Consider the following 23,021-nt stretch of genomic DNA (forward strand, 5'->3'; position numbering starts at 1 on the left):
TGCGCGAGTTTGTGTAATCCGTTTTTCTTTTCGGTTTGCATTTGCGTCTTTGAGTGCGTTTTTGCCTGGGACAGTAAGGTCGTATCGAGGTGAAATTTTTATGACGTACTGAGGACGGTGGTCGCTTGGCGGTGTCAAAGTTTGAAGATTTTAAGTGACGGCATCGAGGAGTTACGGACGTTTATGCAGCGTGTTTGGAAACACGAAGAGCGCAGACGCGCCGCGCCGCCTGGCCCAGTAAGCGTAGTTTGCTTTGATATAGGACCGTTTGGCGACGTAAAAAAATACTAGTTTCCACAGTAGGATGTATGGAGAGTAATGGAAAGTGTTTAATTTGTAACTACATGTGACGAAAAAGTAGCTTTTGCGCGAGTTTGTGTAATCCGTTTTTCTTTTCGGTTTGCATTTGCGTCTTTGAGTGCGTTTTTGCCTGGGACAGTAAGGTCGTATCGAGGTGAAATTTTTATGACGTACTGAGGACGGTGGTCGCTTGGCGGTGTCAAAGTTTGAAGATTTTAAGTGACGGCATCGAGGAGTTACGGACGTTTATGCAGCGTGTTTGGAAACACGAAGAGCGCAGACGCGCCGCGCCGCCTGGCCCAGTAAGCGTAGTTTGCTTTGATATAGGACCGTTTGGCGACGTAAAAAAATACTAGTTTCCACAGTAGGATGTATGGAGAGTAATGGAAAGTGTTTAATTTGTAACTACATGTGACGAAAAAGTAGCTTTTGCGCGAGTTTGTGTAATCCGTTTTTCTTTTCGGTTTGCATTTGCGTCTTTGAGTGCGTTTTTGCCTGGGACAGTAAGGTCGTATCGAGGTGAAATTTTTATGACGTACTGAGGACGGTGGTCGCTTGGCGGTGTCAAAGTTTGAAGATTTTAAGTGACGGCATCGAGGAGTTACGGACGTTTATGCAGCGTGTTTGGAAACACGAAGAGCGCAGACGCGCCACGCCGCCTGGCCCAGTAAGCGTAGTTTGCTTTGATATAGGACCGTTTGGCGACGTAAAAAAATACTAGTTTCCACAGTAGGATGTATGGAGAGTAATGGAAAGTGTTTAATTTGTAACTACATGTGACGAAAAAGTAGCTTTTGCGCGAGTTTGTGTAATCCGTTTTTCTTTTCGGTTTGCATTTGCGTCTTTGAGTGCGTTTTTGCCTGGGACAGTAAGGTCGTATCGAGGTGAAATTTTTATGACGTACTGAGGACGGTGGTCGCTTGGCGGTGTCAAAGTTTGAAGATTTTAAGTGACGGCATCGAGGAGTTACGGACGTTTATGCAGCGTGTTTGGAAACACGAAGAGCGCAGACGCGCCGCGCCGCCTGGCCCAGTAAGCGTAGTTTGCTTTGATATAGGACCGTTTGGCGACGTAAAAAAATACTAGTTTCCACAGTAGGATGTATGGAGAGTAATGGAAAGTGTTTAATTTGTAACTACATGTGACGAAAAAGTAGCTTTTGCGCGAGTTTGTGTAATCCGTTTTTCTTTTCGGTTTGCATTTGCGTCTTTGAGTGCGTTTTTGCCTGGGACAGTAAGGTCGTATCGAGGTGAAATTTTTATGACGTACTGAGGACGGTGGTCGCTTGGCGGTGTCAAAGTTTGAAGATTTTAAGTGACGGCATCGAGGAGTTACGGACGTTTATGCAGCGTGTTTGGAAACACGAAGAGCGCAGACGCGCCGCGCCGCCTGGCCCAGTAAGCGTAGTTTGCTTTGATATAGGACCGTTTGGCGACGTAAAAAAATACTAGTTTCCACAGTAGGATGTATGGAGAGTAATGGAAAGTGTTTAATTTGTAACTACATGTGACGAAAAAGTAGCTTTTGCGCGAGTTTGTGTAATCCGTTTTTCTTTTCGGTTTGCATTTGCGTCTTTGAGTGCGTTTTTGCCTGGGACAGTAAGGTCGTATCGAGGTGAAATTTTTATGACGTACTGAGGACGGTGGTCGCTTGGCGGTGTCAAAGTTTGAAGATTTTAAGTGACGGCATCGAGGAGTTACGGACGTTTATGCAGCGTGTTTGGAAACACGAAGAGCGCAGACGCGCCGCGCCGCCTGGCCCAGTAAGCGTAGTTTGCTTTGATATAGGACCGTTTGGCGACGTAAAAAAATACTAGTTTCCACAGTAGGATGTATGGAGAGTAATGGAAAGTGTTTAATTTGTAACTACATGTGACGAAAAAGTAGCTTTTGCGCGAGTTTGTGTAATCCGTTTTTCTTTTCGGTTTGCATTTGCGTCTTTGAGTGCGTTTTTGCCTGGGACAGTAAGGTCGTATCGAGGTGAAATTTTTATGACGTACTGAGGACGGTGGTCGCTTGGCGGTGTCAAAGTTTGAAGATTTTAAGTGACGGCATCGAGGAGTTACGGACGTTTATGCAGCGTGTTTGGAAACACGAAGAGCGCAGACGCGCCGCGCCGCCTGGCCCAGTAAGCGTAGTTTGCTTTGATATAGGACCGTTTGGCGACGTAAAAAAATACTAGTTTCCACAGTAGGATGTATGGAGAGTAATGGAAAGTGTTTAATTTGTAACTACATGTGACGAAAAAGTAGCTTTTGCGCGAGTTTGTGTAATCCGTTTTTCTTTTCGGTTTGCATTTGCGTCTTTGAGTGCGTTTTTGCCTGGGACAGTAAGGTCGTATCGAGGTGAAATTTTTATGACGTACTGAGGACGGTGGTCGCTTGGCGGTGTCAAAGTTTGAAGATTTTAAGTGACGGCATCGAGGAGTTACGGACGTTTATGCAGCGTGTTTGGAAACACGAAGAGCGCAGACGCGCCGCGCCGCCTGGCCCAGTAAGCGTAGTTTGCTTTGATATAGGACCGTTTGGCGACGTAAAAAAATACTAGTTTCCACAGTAGGATGTATGGAGAGTAGTGGAAAGTGTTTAATTTGTAACTACATGTGACGAAAAAGTAGCTTTTGCGCGAGTTTGTGTAATCCGTTTTTCTTTTCGGTTTGCATTTGCGTCTTTGAGTGCGTTTTTGCCTGGGACAGTAAGGTCGTATCGAGGTGAAATTTTTATGACGTACTGAGGACGGTGGTCGCTTGGCGGTGTCAAAGTTTGAAGATTTTAAGTGACGGCATCGAGGAGTTACGGACGTTTATGCAGCGTGTTTGGAAACACGAAGAGCGCAGACGCGCCGCGCCGCCTGGCCCAGTAAGCGTAGTTTGCTTTGATATAGGACCGTTTGGCGACGTAAAAAAATACTAGTTTCCACAGTAGGATGTATGGAGAGTAATGGAAAGTGTTTAATTTGTAACTACATGTGACGAAAAAGTAGCTTTTGCGCGAGTTTGTGTAATCCGTTTTTCTTTTCGGTTTGCATTTGCGTCTTTGAGTGCGTTTTTGCCTGGGACAGTAAGGTCGTATCGAGGTGAAATTTTTATGACGTACTGAGGACGGTGGTCGCTTGGCGGTGTCAAAGTTTGAAGATTTTAAGTGACGGCATCGAGGAGTTACGGACGTTTATGCAGCGTGTTTGGAAACACGAAGAGCGCAGACGCGCCGCGCCGCCTGGCCCAGTAAGCGTAGTTTGCTTTGATATAGGACCGTTTGGCGACGTAAAAAAATACTAGTTTCCACAGTAGGATGTATGGAGAGTAATGGAAAGTGTTTAATTTGTAACTACATGTGACGAAAAAGTAGCTTTTGCGCGAGTTTGTGTAATCCGTTTTTCTTTTCGGTTTGCATTTGCGTCTTTGAGTGCGTTTTTGCCTGGGACAGTAAGGTCGTATCGAGGTGAAATTTTTATGACGTACTGAGGACGGTGGTCGCTTGGCGGTGTCAAAGTTTGAAGATTTTAAGTGACGGCATCGAGGAGTTACGGACGTTTATGCAGCGTGTTTGGAAACACGAAGAGCGCAGACGCGCCGCGCCGCCTGGCCCAGTAAGCGTAGTTTGCTTTGATATAGGACCGTTTGGCGACGTAAAAAAATACTAGTTTCCACAGTAGGATGTATGGAGAGTAATGGAAAGTGTTTAATTTGTAACTACATGTGACGAAAAAGTAGCTTTTGCGCGAGTTTGTGTAATCCGTTTTTCTTTTCGGTTTGCATTTGCGTCTTTGAGTGCGTTTTTGCCTGGGACAGTAAGGTCGTATCGAGGTGAAATTTTTATGACGTACTGAGGACGGTGGTCGCTTGGCGGTGTCAAAGTTTGAAGATTTTAAGTGACGGCATCGAGGAGTTACGGACGTTTATGCAGCGTGTTTGGAAACACGAAGAGCGCAGACGCGCCGCGCCGCCTGGCCCAGTAAGCGTAGTTTGCTTTGATATAGGACCGTTTGGCGACGTAAAAAAATACTAGTTTCCACAGTAGGATGTATGGAGAGTAATGGAAAGTGTTTAATTTGTAACTACATGTGACGAAAAAGTAGCTTTTGCGCGAGTTTGTGTAATCCGTTTTTCTTTTCGGTTTGCATTTGCGTCTTTGAGTGCGTTTTTGCCTGGGACAGTAAGGTCGTATCGAGGTGAAATTTTTATGACGTACTGAGGACGGTGGTCGCTTGGCGGTGTCAAAGTTTGAAGATTTTAAGTGACGGCATCGAGGAGTTACGGACGTTTATGCAGCGTGTTTGGAAACACGAAGAGCGCAGACGCGCCGCGCCGCCTGGCCCAGTAAGCGTAGTTTGCTTTGATATAGGACCGTTTGGCGACGTAAAAAAATACTAGTTTCCACAGTAGGATGTATGGAGAGTAATGGAAAGTGTTTAATTTGTAACTACATGTGACGAAAAAGTAGCTTTTGCGCGAGTTTGTGTAATCCGTTTTTCTTTTCGGTTTGCATTTGCGTCTTTGAGTGCGTTTTTGCCTGGGACAGTAAGGTCGTATCGAGGTGAAATTTTTATGACGTACTGAGGACGGTGGTCGCTTGGCGGTGTCAAAGTTTGAAGATTTTAAGTGACGGCATCGAGGAGTTACGGACGTTTATGCAGCGTGTTTGGAAACACGAAGAGCGCAGACGCGCCGCGCCGCCTGGCCCAGTAAGCGTAGTTTGCTTTGATATAGGACCGTTTGGCGACGTAAAAAAATACTAGTTTCCACAGTAGGATGTATGGAGAGTAATGGAAAGTGTTTAATTTGTAACTACATGTGACGAAAAAGTAGCTTTTGCGCGAGTTTGTGTAATCCGTTTTTCTTTTCGGTTTGCATTTGCGTCTTTGAGTGCGTTTTTGCCTGGGACAGTAAGGTCGTATCGAGGTGAAATTTTTATGACGTACTGAGGACGGTGGTCGCTTGGCGGTGTCAAAGTTTGAAGATTTTAAGTGACGGCATCGAGGAGTTACGGACGTTTATGCAGCGTGTTTGGAAACACGAAGAGCGCAGACGCGCCGCGCCGCCTGGCCCAGTAAGCGTAGTTTGCTTTGATATAGGACCGTTTGGCGACGTAAAAAAATACTAGTTTCCACAGTAGGATGTATGGAGAGTAATGGAAAGTGTTTAATTTGTAACTACATGTGACGAAAAAGTAGCTTTTGCGCGAGTTTGTGTAATCCGTTTTTCTTTTCGGTTTGCATTTGCGTCTTTGAGTGCGTTTTTGCCTGGGACAGTAAGGTCGTATCGAGGTGAAATTTTTATGACGTACTGAGGACGGTGGTCGCTTGGCGGTGTCAAAGTTTGAAGATTTTAAGTGACGGCATCGAGGAGTTACGGACGTTTATGCAGCGTGTTTGGAAACACGAAGAGCGCAGACGCGCCGCGCCGCCTGGCCCAGTAAGCGTAGTTTGCTTTGATATAGGACCGTTTGGCGACGTAAAAAAATACTAGTTTCCACAGTAGGATGTATGGAGAGTAATGGAAAGTGTTTAATTTGTAACTACATGTGACGAAAAAGTAGCTTTTGCGCGAGTTTGTGTAATCCGTTTTTCTTTTCGGTTTGCATTTGCGTCTTTGAGTGCGTTTTTGCCTGGGACAGTAAGGTCGTATCGAGGTGAAATTTTTATGACGTACTGAGGACGGTGGTCGCTTGGCGGTGTCAAAGTTTGAAGATTTTAAGTGACGGCATCGAGGAGTTACGGACGTTTATGCAGCGTGTTTGGAAACACGAAGAGCGCAGACGCGCCGCGCCGCCTGGCCCAGTAAGCGTAGTTTGCTTTGATATAGGACCGTTTGGCGACGTAAAAAAATACTAGTTTCCACAGTAGGATGTATGGAGAGTAATGGAAAGTGTTTAATTTGTAACTACATGTGACGAAAAAGTAGCTTTTGCGCGAGTTTGTGTAATCCGTTTTTCTTTTCGGTTTGCATTTGCGTCTTTGAGTGCGTTTTTGCCTGGGACAGTAAGGTCGTATCGAGGTGAAATTTTTATGACGTACTGAGGACGGTGGTCGCTTGGCGGTGTCAAAGTTTGAAGATTTTAAGTGACGGCATCGAGGAGTTACGGACGTTTATGCAGCGTGTTTGGAAACACGAAGAGCGCAGACGCGCCGCGCCGCCTGGCCCAGTAAGCGTAGTTTGCTTTGATATAGGACCGTTTGGCGACGTAAAAAAATACTAGTTTCCACAGTAGGATGTATGGAGAGTAATGGAAAGTGTTTAATTTGTAACTACATGTGACGAAAAAGTAGCTTTTGCGCGAGTTTGTGTAATCCGTTTTTCTTTTCGGTTTGCATTTGCGTCTTTGAGTGCGTTTTTGCCTGGGACAGTAAGGTCGTATCGAGGTGAAATTTTTATGACGTACTGAGGACGGTGGTCGCTTGGCGGTGTCAAAGTTTGAAGATTTTAAGTGACGGCATCGAGGAGTTACGGACGTTTATGCAGCGTGTTTGGAAACACGAAGAGCGCAGACGCGCCGCGCCGCCTGGCCCAGTAAGCGTAGTTTGCTTTGATATAGGACCGTTTGGCGACGTAAAAAAATACTAGTTTCCACAGTAGGATGTATGGAGAGTAATGGAAAGTGTTTAATTTGTAACTACATGTGACGAAAAAGTAGCTTTTGCGCGAGTTTGTGTAATCCGTTTTTCTTTTCGGTTTGCATTTGCGTCTTTGAGTGCGTTTTTGCCTGGGACAGTAAGGTCGTATCGAGGTGAAATTTTTATGACGTACTGAGGACGGTGGTCGCTTGGCGGTGTCAAAGTTTGAAGATTTTAAGTGACGGCATCGAGGAGTTACGGACGTTTATGCAGCGTGTTTGGAAACACGAAGAGCGCAGACGCGCCGCGCCGCCTGGCCCAGTAAGCGTAGTTTGCTTTGATATAGGACCGTTTGGCGACGTAAAAAAATACTAGTTTCCACAGTAGGATGTATGGAGAGTAATGGAAAGTGTTTAATTTGTAACTACATGTGACGAAAAAGTAGCTTTTGCGCGAGTTTGTGTAATCCGTTTTTCTTTTCGGTTTGCATTTGCGTCTTTGAGTGCGTTTTTGCCTGGGACAGTAAGGTCGTATCGAGGTGAAATTTTTATGACGTACTGAGGACGGTGGTCGCTTGGCGGTGTCAAAGTTTGAAGATTTTAAGTGACGGCATCGAGGAGTTACGGACGTTTATGCAGCGTGTTTGGAAACACGAAGAGCGCAGACGCGCCGCGCCGCCTGGCCCAGTAAGCGTAGTTTGCTTTGATATAGGACCGTTTGGCGACGTAAAAAAATACTAGTTTCCACAGTAGGATGTATGGAGAGTAATGGAAAGTGTTTAATTTGTAACTACATGTGACGAAAAAGTAGCTTTTGCGCGAGTTTGTGTAATCCGTTTTTCTTTTCGGTTTGCATTTGCGTCTTTGAGTGCGTTTTTGCCTGGGACAGTAAGGTCGTATCGAGGTGAAATTTTTATGACGTACTGAGGACGGTGGTCGCTTGGCGGTGTCAAAGTTTGAAGATTTTAAGTGACGGCATCGAGGAGTTACGGACGTTTATGCAGCGTGTTTGGAAACACGAAGAGCGCAGACGCGCCGCGCCGCCTGGCCCAGTAAGCGTAGTTTGCTTTGATATAGGACCGTTTGGCGACGTAAAAAAATACTAGTTTCCACAGTAGGATGTATGGAGAGTAATGGAAAGTGTTTAATTTGTAACTACATGTGACGAAAAAGTAGCTTTTGCGCGAGTTTGTGTAATCCGTTTTTCTTTTCGGTTTGCATTTGCGTCTTTGAGTGCGTTTTTGCCTGGGACAGTAAGGTCGTATCGAGGTGAAATTTTTATGACGTACTGAGGACGGTGGTCGCTTGGCGGTGTCAAAGTTTGAAGATTTTAAGTGACGGCATCGAGGAGTTACGGACGTTTATGCAGCGTGTTTGGAAACACGAAGAGCGCAGACGCGCCGCGCCGCCTGGCCCAGTAAGCGTAGTTTGCTTTGATATAGGACCGTTTGGCGACGTAAAAAAATACTAGTTTCCACAGTAGGATGTATGGAGAGTAGTGGAAAGTGTTTAATTTGTAACTACATGTGACGAAAAAGTAGCTTTTGCGCGAGTTTGTGTAATCCGTTTTTCTTTTCGGTTTGCATTTGCGTCTTTGAGTGCGTTTTTGCCTGGGACAGTAAGGTCGTATCGAGGTGAAATTTTTATGACGTACTGAGGACGGTGGTCGCTTGGCGGTGTCAAAGTTTGAAGATTTTAAGTGACGGCATCGAGGAGTTACGGACGTTTATGCAGCGTGTTTGGAAACACGAAGAGCGCAGACGCGCCGCGCCGCCTGGCCCAGTAAGCGTAGTTTGCTTTGATATAGGACCGTTTGGCGACGTAAAAAAATACTAGTTTCCACAGTAGGATGTATGGAGAGTAATGGAAAGTGTTTAATTTGTAACTACATGTGACGAAAAAGTAGCTTTTGCGCGAGTTTGTGTAATCCGTTTTTCTTTTCGGTTTGCATTTGCGTCTTTGAGTGCGTTTTTGCCTGGGACAGTAAGGTCGTATCGAGGTGAAATTTTTATGACGTACTGAGGACGGTGGTCGCTTGGCGGTGTCAAAGTTTGAAGATTTTAAGTGACGGCATCGAGGAGTTACGGACGTTTATGCAGCGTGTTTGGAAACACGAAGAGCGCAGACGCGCCGCGCCGCCTGGCCCAGTAAGCGTAGTTTGCTTTGATATAGGACCGTTTGGCGACGTAAAAAAATACTAGTTTCCACAGTAGGATGTATGGAGAGTAATGGAAAGTGTTTAATTTGTAACTACATGTGACGAAAAAGTAGCTTTTGCGCGAGTTTGTGTAATCCGTTTTTCTTTTCGGTTTGCATTTGCGTCTTTGAGTGCGTTTTTGCCTGGGACAGTAAGGTCGTATCGAGGTGAAATTTTTATGACGTACTGAGGACGGTGGTCGCTTGGCGGTGTCAAAGTTTGAAGATTTTAAGTGACGGCATCGAGGAGTTACGGACGTTTATGCAGCGTGTTTGGAAACACGAAGAGCGCAGACGCGCCGCGCCGCCTGGCCCAGTAAGCGTAGTTTGCTTTGATATAGGACCGTTTGGCGACGTAAAAAAATACTAGTTTCCACAGTAGGATGTATGGAGAGTAATGGAAAGTGTTTAATTTGTAACTACATGTGACGAAAAAGTAGCTTTTGCGCGAGTTTGTGTAATCCGTTTTTCTTTTCGGTTTGCATTTGCGTCTTTGAGTGCGTTTTTGCCTGGGACAGTAAGGTCGTATCGAGGTGAAATTTTTATGACGTACTGAGGACGGTGGTCGCTTGGCGGTGTCAAAGTTTGAAGATTTTAAGTGACGGCATCGAGGAGTTACGGACGTTTATGCAGCGTGTTTGGAAACACGAAGAGCGCAGACGCGCCGCGCCGCCTGGCCCAGTAAGCGTAGTTTGCTTTGATATAGGACCGTTTGGCGACGTAAAAAAATACTAGTTTCCACAGTAGGATGTATGGAGAGTAATGGAAAGTGTTTAATTTGTAACTACATGTGACGAAAAAGTAGCTTTTGCGCGAGTTTGTGTAATCCGTTTTTCTTTTCGGTTTGCATTTGCGTCTTTGAGTGCGTTTTTGCCTGGGACAGTAAGGTCGTATCGAGGTGAAATTTTTATGACGTACTGAGGACGGTGGTCGCTTGGCGGTGTCAAAGTTTGAAGATTTTAAGTGACGGCATCGAGGAGTTACGGACGTTTATGCAGCGTGTTTGGAAACACGAAGAGCGCAGACGCGCCGCGCCGCCTGGCCCAGTAAGCGTAGTTTGCTTTGATATAGGACCGTTTGGCGACGTAAAAAAATACTAGTTTCCACAGTAGGATGTATGGAGAGTAATGGAAAGTGTTTAATTTGTAACTACATGTGACGAAAAAGTAGCTTTTGCGCGAGTTTGTGTAATCCGTTTTTCTTTTCGGTTTGCATTTGCGTCTTTGAGTGCGTTTTTGCCTGGGACAGTAAGGTCGTATCGAGGTGAAATTTTTATGACGTACTGAGGACGGTGGTCGCTTGGCGGTGTCAAAGTTTGAAGATTTTAAGTGACGGCATCGAGGAGTTACGGACGTTTATGCAGCGTGTTTGGAAACACGAAGAGCGCAGACGCGCCGCGCCGCCTGGCCCAGTAAGCGTAGTTTGCTTTGATATAGGACCGTTTGGCGACGTAAAAAAATACTAGTTTCCACAGTAGGATGTATGGAGAGTAATGGAAAGTGTTTAATTTGTAACTACATGTGACGAAAAAGTAGCTTTTGCGCGAGTTTGTGTAATCCGTTTTTCTTTTCGGTTTGCATTTGCGTCTTTGAGTGCGTTTTTGCCTGGGACAGTAAGGTCGTATCGAGGTGAAATTTTTATGACGTACTGAGGACGGTGGTCGCTTGGCGGTGTCAAAGTTTGAAGATTTTAAGTGACGGCATCGAGGAGTTACGGACGTTTATGCAGCGTGTTTGGAAACACGAAGAGCGCAGACGCGCCGCGCCGCCTGGCCCAGTAAGCGTAGTTTGCTTTGATATAGGACCGTTTGGCGACGTAAAAAAATACTAGTTTCCACAGTAGGATGTATGGAGAGTAATGGAAAGTGTTTAATTTGTAACTACATGTGACGAAAAAGTAGCTTTTGCGCGAGTTTGTGTAATCCGTTTTTCTTTTCGGTTTGCATTTGCGTCTTTGAGTGCGTTTTTGCCTGGGACAGTAAGGTCGTATCGAGGTGAAATTTTTATGACGTACTGAGGACGGTGGTCGCTTGGCGGTGTCAAAGTTTGAAGATTTTAAGTGACGGCATCGAGGAGTTACGGACGTTTATGCAGCGTGTTTGGAAACACGAAGAGCGCAGACGCGCCGCGCCGCCTGGCCCAGTAAGCGTAGTTTGCTTTGATATAGGACCGTTTGGCGACGTAAAAAAATACTAGTTTCCACAGTAGGATGTATGGAGAGTAATGGAAAGTGTTTAATTTGTAACTACATGTGACGAAAAAGTAGCTTTTGCGCGAGTTTGTGTAATCCGTTTTTCTTTTCGGTTTGCATTTGCGTCTTTGAGTGCGTTTTTGCCTGGGACAGTAAGGTCGTATCGAGGTGAAATTTTTATGACGTACTGAGGACGGTGGTCGCTTGGCGGTGTCAAAGTTTGAAGATTTTAAGTGACGGCATCGAGGAGTTACGGACGTTTATGCAGCGTGTTTGGAAACACGAAGAGCGCAGACGCGCCGCGCCGCCTGGCCCAGTAAGCGTAGTTTGCTTTGATATAGGACCGTTTGGCGACGTAAAAAAATACTAGTTTCCACAGTAGGATGTATGGAGAGTAATGGAAAGTGTTTAATTTGTAACTACATGTGACGAAAAAGTAGCTTTTGCGCGAGTTTGTGTAATCCGTTTTTCTTTTCGGTTTGCATTTGCGTCTTTGAGTGCGTTTTTGCCTGGGACAGTAAGGTCGTATCGAGGTGAAATTTTTATGACGTACTGAGGACGGTGGTCGCTTGGCGGTGTCAAAGTTTGAAGATTTTAAGTGACGGCATCGAGGAGTTACGGACGTTTATGCAGCGTGTTTGGAAACACGAAGAGCGCAGACGCGCCGCGCCGCCTGGCCCAGTAAGCGTAGTTTGCTTTGATATAGGAGACCGTTTGGCGACGTAAAAAAATACTAGTTTCCACAGTAGGATGTATGGAGAGTAATGGAAAGTGTTTAATTTGTAACTACATGTGACGAAAAAGTAGCTTTTGCGCGAGTTTGTGTAATCCGTTTTTCTTTTCGGTTTGCATTTGCGTCTTTGAGTGCGTTTTGCCTGGGACAGTAAGGTCGTATCGAGGTGAAATTTTTATGACGTACTGAGGACGGTGGTCGCTTGGCGGTGTCAAAGTTTGAAGATTTTAAGTGACGGCATCGAGGAGTTACGGACGTTTATGCAGCGTGTTTGGAAACACGAAGAGCGCAGACGCGCCGCGCCGCCTGGCCCAGTAAGCGTAGTTTGCTTTGATATAGGACCGTTTGGCGACGTAAAAAAATACTAGTTTCCACAGTAGGATGTATGGAGAGTAATGGAAAGTGTTTAATTTGTAACTACATGTGACGAAAAAGTAGCTTTTGCGCGAGTTTGTGTAATCCGTTTTTCTTTTCGGTTTGCATTTGCGTCTTTGAGTGCGTTTTTGCCTGGGACAGTAAGGTCGTATCGAGGTGAAATTTTTATGACGTACTGAGGACGGTGGTCGCTTGGCGGTGTCAAAGTTTGAAGATTTTAAGTGACGGCATCGAGGAGTTACGGACGTTTATGCAGCGTGTTTGGAAACACGAAGAGCGCAGACGCGCCGCGCCGCCTGGCCCAGTAAGCGTAGTTTGCTTTGATATAGGACCGTTTGGCGACGTAAAAAAATACTAGTTTCCACAGTAGGATGTATGGAGAGTAATGGAAAGTGTTTAATTTGTAACTACATGTGACGAAAAAGTAGCTTTTGCGCGAGTTTGTGTAATCCGTTTTTCTTTTCGGTTTGCATTTGCGTCTTTGAGTGCGTTTTTGCCTGGGACAGTAAGGTCGTATCGAGGTGAAATTTTTATGACGTACTGAGGACGGTGGTCGCTTGGCGGTGTCAAAGTTTGAAGATTTTAAGTGACGGCATCGAGGAGTTACGGACGTTTATGCAGCGTGTTTGGAAACACGAAGAGCGCAGACGCGCCGCGCCGCCTGGCCAGTAAGCGTAGTTTGCTTGATATAGGACCGTTTGGCGACGTAAAAAAATACTAGTTTCCACAGTAGGATGTATGGAGAGTAATGGAAAGTGTTTAATTTGTAACTACATGTGACGAAAAAGTAGCTTTTGCGCGAGTTTGTGTAATCCGTTTTTCTTTTCGGTTTGCATTTGCGTCTTTGAGTGCGTTTTTGCCTGGGACAGTAAGGTCGTATCGAGGTGAAATTTTTATGACGTACTGAGGACGGTGGTCGCTTGGCGGTGTCAAAGTTTGAAGATTTTAAGTGACGGCATCGAGGAGTTACGGACGTTTATGCAGCGTGTTTGGAAACACGAAGAGCGCAGACGCGCCGCGCCGCCTGGCCCAGTAAGCGTAGTTTGCTTTGATATAGGACCGTTTGGCGACGTAAAAAAATACTAGTTTCCACAGTAGGATGTATGGAGAGTAATGGAAAGTGTTTAATTTGTAACTACATGTGACGAAAAAGTAGCTTTTGCGCGAGTTTGTGTAATCCGTTTTTCTTTTCGGTTTGCATTTGCGTCTTTGAGTGCGTTTTTGCCTGGGACAGTAAGGTCGTATCGAGGTGAAATTTTTATGACGTACTGAGGACGGTGGTCGCTTGGCGGTGTCAAAGTTTGAAGATTTTAAGTGACGGCATCGAGGAGTTACGGACGTTTATGCAGCGTGTTTGGAAACACGAAGAGCGCAGACGCGCCGCGCCGCCTGGCCCAGTAAGCGTAGTTTGCTTTGATATAGGACCGTTTGGCGACGTAAAAAAATACTAGTTTCCACAGTAGGATGTATGGAGAGTAATGGAAAGTGTTTAATTTGTAACTACATGTGACGAAAAAGTAGCTTTTGCGCGAGTTTGTGTAATCCGTTTTTCTTTTCGGTTTGCATTTGCGTCTTTGAGTGCGTTTTTGCCTGGGACAGTAAGGTCGTATCGAGGTGAAATTTTTATGACGTACTGAGGACGGTGGTCGCTTGGCGGTGTCAAAGTTTGAAGATTTTAAGTGACGGCATCGAGGAGTTACGGACGTTTATGCAGCGTGTTTGGAAACACGAAGAGCGCAGACGCGCCGCGCCGCCTGGCCCAGTAAGCGTAGTTTGCTTTGATATAGGACCGTTTGGCGACGTAAAAAAATACTAGTTTCCACAGTAGGATGTATGGAGAGTAATGGAAAGTGTTTAATTTGTAACTACATGTGACGAAAAAGTAGCTTTTGCGCGAGTTTGTGTAATCCGTTTTTCTTTTCGGTTTGCATTTGCGTCTTTGAGTGCGTTTTTGCCTGGGACAGTAAGGTCGTATCGAGGTGAAATTTTTATGACGTACTGAGGACGGTGGTCGCTTGGCGGTGTCAAAGTTTGAAGATTTTAAGTGACGGCATCGAGGAGTTACGGACGTTTATGCAGCGTGTTTGGAAACACGAAGAGCGCAGACGCGCCGCGCCGCCTGGCCCAGTAAGCGTAGTTTGCTTTGATATAGGACCGTTTGGCGACGTAAAAAAATACTAGTTTCCACAGTAGGATGTATGGAGAGTAATGGAAAGTGTTTAATTTGTAACTACATGTGACGAAAAAGTAGCTTTTGCGCGAGTTTGTGTAATCCGTTTTTCTTTTCGGTTTGCATTTGCGTCTTTGAGTGCGTTTTTGCCTGGGACAGTAAGGTCGTATCGAGGTGAAATTTTTATGACGTACTGAGGACGGTGGTCGCTTGGCGGTGTCAAAGTTTGAAGATTTTAAGTGACGGCATCGAGGAGTTACGGACGTTTATGCAGCGTGTTTGGAAACACGAAGAGCGCAGACGCGCCGCGCCGCCTGGCCCAGTAAGCGTAGTTTGCTTTGATATAGGACCGTTTGGCGACGTAAAAAAATACTAGTTTCCACAGTAGGATGTATGGAGAGTAATGGAAAGTGTTTAATTTGTAACTACATGTGACGAAAAAGTAGCTTTTGCGCGAGTTTGTGTAATCCGTTTTTCTTTTCGGTTTGCATTTGCGTCTTTGAGTGCGTTTTTGCCTGGGACAGTAAGGTCGTATCGAGGTGAAATTTTTATGACGTACTGAGGACGGTGGTCGCTTGGCGGTGTCAAAGTTTGAAGATTTTAAGTGACGGCATCGAGGAGTTACGGACGTTTATGCAGCGTGTTTGGAAACACGAAGAGCGCAGACGCGCCGCGCCGCCTGGCCCAGTAAGCGTAGTTTGCTTTGATATAGGACCGTTTGGCGACGTAAAAAAATACTAGTTTCCACAGTAGGATGTATGGAGAGTAATGGAAAGTGTTTAATTTGTAACTACATGTGACGAAAAAGTAGCTTTTGCGCGAGTTTGTGTAATCCGTTTTTCTTTTCGGTTTGCATTTGCGTCTTTGAGTGCGTTTTTGCCTGGGACAGTAAGGTCGTATCGAGGTGAAATTTTTATGACGTACTGAGGACGGTGGTCGCTTGGCGGTGTCAAAGTTTGAAGATTTTAAGTGACGGCATCGAGGAGTTACGGACGTTTATGCAGCGTGTTTGGAAACACGAAGAGCGCAGACGCGCCGCGCCGCCTGGCCCAGTAAGCGTAGTTTGCTTTGATATAGGACCGTTTGGCGACGTAAAAAAATACTAGTTTCCACAGTAGGATGTATGGAGAGTAATGGAAAGTGTTTAATTTGTAACTACATGTGACGAAAAAGTAGCTTTTGCGCGAGTTTGTGTAATCCGTTTTTCTTTTCGGTTTGCATTTGCGTCTTTGAGTGCGTTTTTGCCTGGGACAGTAAGGTCGTATCGAGGTGAAATTTTTATGACGTACTGAGGACGGTGGTCGCTTGGCGGTGTCAAAGTTTGAAGATTTTAAGTGACGGCATCGAGGAGTTACGGACGTTTATGCAGCGTGTTTGGAAACACGAAGAGCGCAGACGCGCCGCGCCGCCTGGCCCAGTAAGCGTAGTTTGCTTTGATATAGGACCGTTTGGCGACGTAAAAAAATACTAGTTTCCACAGTAGGATGTATGGAGAGTAATGGAAAGTGTTTAATTTGTAACTACATGTGACGAAAAAGTAGCTTTTGCGCGAGTTTGTGTAATCCGTTTTTCTTTTCGGTTTGCATTTGCGTCTTTGAGTGCGTTTTTGCCTGGGACAGTAAGGTCGTATCGAGGTGAAATTTTTATGACGTACTGAGGACGGTGGTCGCTTGGCGGTGTCAAAGTTTGAAGATTTTAAGTGACGGCATCGAGGAGTTACGGACGTTTATGCAGCGTGTTTGGAAACACGAAGAGCGCAGACGCGCCGCGCCGCCTGGCCCAGTAAGCGTAGTTTGCTTTGATATAGGACCGTTTGGCGACGTAAAAAAATACTAGTTTCCACAGTAGGATGTATGGAGAGTAATGGAAAGTGTTTAATTTGTAACTACATGTGACGAAAAAGTAGCTTTTGCGCGAGTTTGTGTAATCCGTTTTTCTTTTCGGTTTGCATTTGCGTCTTTGAGTGCGTTTTTGCCTGGGACAGTAAGGTCGTATCGAGGTGAAATTTTTATGACGTACTGAGGACGGTGGTCGCTTGGCGGTGTCAAAGTTTGAAGATTTTAAGTGACGGCATCGAGGAGTTACGGACGTTTATGCAGCGTGTTTGGAAACACGAAGAGCGCAGACGCGCCGCGCCGCCTGGCCCAGTAAGCGTAGTTTGCTTTGATATAGGACCGTTTGGCGACGTAAAAAAATACTAGTTTCCACAGTAGGATGTATGGAGAGTAATGGAAAGTGTTTAATTTGTAACTACATGTGACGAAAAAGTAGCTTTTGCGCGAGTTTGTGTAATCCGTTTTTCTTTTCGGTTTGCATTTGCGTCTTTGAGTGCGTTTTTGCCTGGGACAGTAAGGTCGTATCGAGGTGAAATTTTTATGACGTACTGAGGACGGTGGTCGCTTGGCGGTGTCAAAGTTTGAAGATTTTAAGTGACGGCATCGAGGAGTTACGGACGTTTATGCAGCGTGTTTGGAAACACGAAGAGCGCAGACGCGCCGCGCCGCCTGGCCCAGTAAGCGTAGTTTGCTTTGATATAGGACCGTTTGGCGACGTAAAAAAATACTAGTTTCCACAGTAGGATGTATGGAGAGTAATGGAAAGTGTTTAATTTGTAACTACATGTGACGAAAAAGTAGCTTTTGCGCGAGTTTGTGTAATCCGTTTTTCTTTTCGGTTTGCATTTGCGTCTTTGAGTGCGTTTTTGCCTGGGACAGTAAGGTCGTATCGAGGTGAAATTTTTATGACGTACTGAGGACGGTGGTCGCTTGGCGGTGTCAAAGTTTGAAGATTTTAAGTGACGGCATCGAGGAGTTACGGACGTTTATGCAGCGTGTTTGGAAACACGAAGAGCGCAGACGCGCCGCGCCGCCTGGCCCAGTAAGCGTAGTTTGCTTTGATATAGGACCGTTTGGCGACGTAAAAAAATACTAGTTTCCACAGTAGGATGTATGGAGAGTAATGGAAAGTGTTTAATTTGTAACTACATGTGACGAAAAAGTAGCTTTTGCGCGAGTTTGTGTAATCCGTTTTTCTTTTCGGTTTGCATTTGCGTCTTTGAGTGCGTTTTTGCCTGGGACAGTAAGGTCGTATCGAGGTGAAATTTTTATGACGTACTGAGGACGGTGGTCGCTTGGCGGTGTCAAAGTTTGAAGATTTTAAGTGACGGCATCGAGGAGTTACGGACGTTTATGCAGCGTGTTTGGAAACACGAAGAGCGCAGACGCGCCGCGCCGCCTGGCCCAGTAAGCGTAGTTTGCTTTGATATAGGACCGTTTGGCGACGTAAAAAAATACTAGTTTCCACAGTAGGATGTATGGAGAGTAATGGAAAGTGTTTAATTTGTAACTACATGTGACGAAAAAGTAGCTTTTGCGCGAGTTTGTGTAATCCGTTTTTCTTTTCGGTTTGCATTTGCGTCTTTGAGTGCGTTTTTGCCTGGGACAGTAAGGTCGTATCGAGGTGAAATTTTTATGACGTACTGAGGACGGTGGTCGCTTGGCGGTGTCAAAGTTTGAAGATTTTAAGTGACGGCATCGAGGAGTTACGGACGTTTATGCAGCGTGTTTGGAAACACGAAGAGCGCAGACGCGCCGCGCCGCCTGGCCCAGTAAGCGTAGTTTGCTTTGATATAGGACCGTTTGGCGACGTAAAAAAATACTAGTTTCCACAGTAGGATGTATGGAGAGTAATGGAAAGTGTTTAATTTGTAACTACATGTGACGAAAAGTAGCTTTTGCGCGAGTTTGTGTAATCCGTTTTTCTTTTCGGTTTGCATTTGCGTCTTTGAGTGCGTTTTTGCCTGGGACAGTAAGGTCGTATCGAGGTGAAATTTTTATGACGTACTGAGGACGGTGGTCGCTTGGCGGTGTCAAAGTTTGAAGATTTTAAGTGACGGCATCGAGGAGTTACGGACGTTTATGCAGCGTGTTTGGAAACACGAAGAGCGCAGACGCGCCGCGCCGCCTGGCCCAGTAAGCGTAGTTTGCTTTGATATAGGACCGTTTGGCGACGTAAAAAAATACTAGTTTCCACAGTAGGATGTATGGAGAGTAATGGAAAGTGTTTAATTTGTAACTACATGTGACGAAAAAGTAGCTTTTGCGCGAGTTTGTGTAATCCGTTTTTCTTTTCGGTTTGCATTTGCGTCTTTGAGTGCGTTTTTGCCTGGGACAGTAAGGTCGTATCGAGGTGAAATTTTTATGACGTACTGAGGACGGTGGTCGCTTGGCGGTGTCAAAGTTTGAAGATTTTAAGTGACGGCAATCGAGGAGTTACGGACGTTTATGCAGCGTGTTTGGAAACACGAAGAGCGCAGACGCGCCGCGCCGCCTGGCCCAGTAAGCGTAGTTTGCTTTGATATAGGACCGTTTGGCGACGTAAAAAAATACTAGTTTCCACAGTAGGATGTATGGAGAGTAATGGAAAGTGTTTAATTTGTAACTACATGTGACGAAAAAGTAGCTTTTGCGCGAGTTTGTGTAATCCGTTTTTCTTTTCGGTTTGCATTTGCGTCTTTGAGTGCGTTTTTGCCTGGGACAGTAAGGTCGTATCGAGGTGAAATTTTTATGACGTACTGAGGACGGTGGTCGCTTGGCGGTGTCAAAGTTTGAAGATTTTAAGTGACGGCATCGAGGAGTTACGGACGTTTATGCAGCGTGTTTGGAAACACGAAGAGCGCAGACGCGCCGCGCCGCCTGGCCCAGTAAGCGTAGTTTGCTTTGATATAGGACCGTTTGGCGACGTAAAAAAATACTAGTTTCCACAGTAGGATGTATGGAGAGTAATGGAAAGTGTTTAATTTGTAACTACATGTGACGAAAAAGTAGCTTTTGCGCGAGTTTGTGTAATCCGTTTTTCTTTTCGGTTTGCATTTGCGTCTTTGAGTGCGTTTTTGCCTGGGACAGTAAGGTCGTATCGAGGTGAAATTTTTATGACGTACTGAGGACGGTGGTCGCTTGGCGGTGTCAAAGTTTGAAGATTTTAAGTGACGGCATCGAGGAGTTACGGACGTTTATGCAGCGTGTTTGGAAACACGAAGAGCGCAGACGCGCCGCGCCGCCTGGCCCAGTAAGCGTAGTTTGCTTTGATATAGGACCGTTTGGCGACGTAAAAAAATACTAGTTTCCACAGTAGGATGTATGGAGAGTAATGGAAAGTGTTTAATTTGTAACTACATGTGACGAAAAAGTAGCTTTTGCGCGAGTTTGTGTAATCCGTTTTTCTTTTCGGTTTGCATTTGCGTCTTTGAGTGCGTTTTTGCCTGGGACAGTAAGGTCGTATCGAGGTGAAATTTTTATGACGTACTGAGGACGGTGGTCGCTTGGCGGTGTCAAAGTTTGAAGATTTTAAGTGACGGCATCGAGGAGTTACGGACGTTTATGCAGCGTGTTTGGAAACACGAAGAGCGCAGACGCGCCGCGCCGCCTGGCCCAGTAAGCGTAGTTTGCTTTGATATAGGACCGTTTGGCGACGTAAAAAAATACTAGTTTCCACAGTAGGATGTATGGAGAGTAATGGAAAGTGTTTAATTTGTAACTACATGTGACGAAAAAGTAGCTTTTGCGCGAGTTTGTGTAATCCGTTTTTCTTTTCGGTTTGCATTTGCGTCTTTGAGTGCGTTTTTGCCTGGGACAGTAAGGTCGTATCGAGGTGAAATTTTTATGACGTACTGAGGACGGTGGTCGCTTGGCGGTGTCAAAGTTTGAAGATTTTAAGTGACGGCATCGAGGAGTTACGGACGTTTATGCAGCGTGTTTGGAAACACGAAGAGCGCAGACGCGCCGCGCCGCCTGGCCCAGTAAGCGTAGTTTGCTTTGATATAGGACCGTTTGGCGACGTAAAAAAATACTAGTTTCCACAGTAGGATGTATGGAGAGTAATGGAAAGTGTTTAATTTGTAACTACATGTGACGAAAAAGTAGCTTTTGCGCGAGTTTGTGTAATCCGTTTTTCTTTTCGGTTTGCATTTGCGTCTTTGAGTGCGTTTTTGCCTGGGACAGTAAGGTCGTATCGAGGTGAAATTTTTATGACGTACTGAGGACGGTGGTCGCTTGGCGGTGTCAAAGTTTGAAGATTTTAAGTGACGGCATCGAGGAGTTACGGACGTTTATGCAGCGTGTTTGGAAACACGAAGAGCGCAGACGCGCCGCGCCGCCTGGCCCAGTAAGCGTAGTTTGCTTTGATATAGGACCGTTTGGCGACGTAAAAAAATACTAGTTTCCACAGTAGGATGTATGGAGAGTAATGGAAAGTGTTTAATTTGTAACTACATGTGACGAAAAAGTAGCTTTTGCGCGAGTTTGTGTAATCCGTTTTTCTTTTCGGTTTGCATTTGCGTCTTTGAGTGCGTTTTTGCCTGGGACAGTAAGGTCGTATCGAGGTGAAATTTTTATGACGTACTGAGGACGGTGGTCGCTTGGCGGTGTCAAAGTTTGAAGATTTTAAGTGACGGCATCGAGGAGTTACGGACGTTTATGCAGCGTGTTTGGAAACACGAAGAGCGCAGACGCGCCGCGCCGCCTGGCCCAGTAAGCGTAGTTTGCTTTGATATAGGACCGTTTGGCGACGTAAAAAAATACTAGTTTCCACAGTAGGATGTATGGAGAGTAATGGAAAGTGTTTAATTTGTAACTACATGTGACGAAAAAGTAGCTTTTGCGCGAGTTTGTGTAATCCGTTTTTCTTTTCGGTTTGCATTTGCGTCTTTGAGTGCGTTTTTGCCTGGGACAGTAAGGTCGTATCGAGGTGAAATTTTTATGACGTACTGAGGACGGTGGTCGCTTGGCGGTGTCAAAGTTTGAAGATTTTAAGTGACGGCATCGAGGAGTTACGGACGTTTATGCAGCGTGTTTGGAAACACGAAGAGCGCAGACGCGCCGCGCCGCCTGGCCCAGTAAGCGTAGTTTGCTTTGATATAGGACCGTTTGGCGACGTAAAAAAATACTAGTTTCCACAGTAGGATGTATGGAGAGTAATGGAAAGTGTTTAATTTGTAACTACATGTGACGAAAAAGTAGCTTTTGCGCGAGTTTGTGTAATCCGTTTTTCTTTTCGGTTTGCATTTGCGTCTTTGAGTGCGTTTTTGCCTGGGACAGTAAGGTCGTATCGAGGTGAAATTTTTATGACGTACTGAGGACGGTGGTCGCTTGGCGGTGTCAAAGTTTGAAGATTTTAAGTGACGGCATCGAGGAGTTACGGACGTTTATGCAGCGTGTTTGGAAACACGAAGAGCGCAGACGCGCCGCGCCGCCTGGCCCAGTAAGCGTAGTTTGCTTTGATATAGGACCGTTTGGCGACGTAAAAAAATACTAGTTTCCACAGTAGGATGTATGGAGAGTAATGGAAAGTGTTTAATTTGTAACTACATGTGACGAAAAAGTAGCTTTTGCGCGAGTTTGTGTAATCCGTTTTTCTTTTCGGTTTGCATTTGCGTCTTTGAGTGCGTTTTTGCCTGGGACAGTAAGGTCGTATCGAGGTGAAATTTTTATGACGTACTGAGGACGGTGGTCGCTTGGCGGTGTCAAAGTTTGAAGATTTTAAGTGACGGCATCGAGGAGTTACGGACGTTTATGCAGCGTGTTTGGAAACACGAAGAGCGCAGACGCGCCGCGCCGCCTGGCCCAGTAAGCGTAGTTTGCTTTGATATAGGACCGTTTGGCGACGTAAAAAAATACTAGTTTCCACAGTAGGATGTATGGAGAGTAATGGAAAGTGTTTAATTTGTAACTACATGTGACGAAAAAGTAGCTTTTGCGCGAGTTTGTGTAATCCGTTTTTCTTTTCGGTTTGCATTTGCGTCTTTGAGTGCGTTTTTGCCTGGGACAGTAAGGTCGTATCGAGGTGAAATTTTTATGACGTACTGAGGACGGTGGTCGCTTGGCGGTGTCAAAGTTTGAAGATTTTAAGTGACGGCATCGAGGAGTTACGGACGTTTATGCAGCGTGTTTGGAAACACGAAGAGCGCAGACGCGCCGCGCCGCCTGGCCCAGTAAGCGTAGTTTGCTTTGATATAGGACCGTTTGGCGACGTAAAAAAATACTAGTTTCCACAGTAGGATGTATGGAGAGTAATGGAAAGTGTTTAATTTGTAACTACATGTGACGAAAAAGTAGCTTTTGCGCGAGTTTGTGTAATCCGTTTTTCTTTTCGGTTTGCATTTGCGTCTTTGAGTGCGTTTTTGCCTGGGACAGTAAGGTCGTATCGAGGTGAAATTTTTATGACGTACTGAGGACGGTGGTCGCTTGGCGGTGTCAAAGTTTGAAGATTTTAAGTGACGGCATCGAGGAGTTACGGACGTTTATGCAGCGTGTTTGGAAACACGAAGAGCGCAGACGCGCCGCGCCGCCTGGCCCAGTAAGCGTAGTTTGCTTTGATATAGGACCGTTTGGCGACGTAAAAAAATACTAGTTTCCACAGTAGGATGTATGGAGAGTAATGGAAAGTGTTTAATTTGTAACTACATGTGACGAAAAAGTAGCTTTTGCGCGAGTTTGTGTAATCCGTTTTTC

This window comes from Schistocerca nitens, chromosome 11 (genome assembly GCF_023898315.1).
Source record: "Schistocerca nitens isolate TAMUIC-IGC-003100 chromosome 11, iqSchNite1.1, whole genome shotgun sequence".
NCBI lineage: Eukaryota > Metazoa > Arthropoda > Insecta > Orthoptera > Acrididae > Schistocerca > Schistocerca nitens.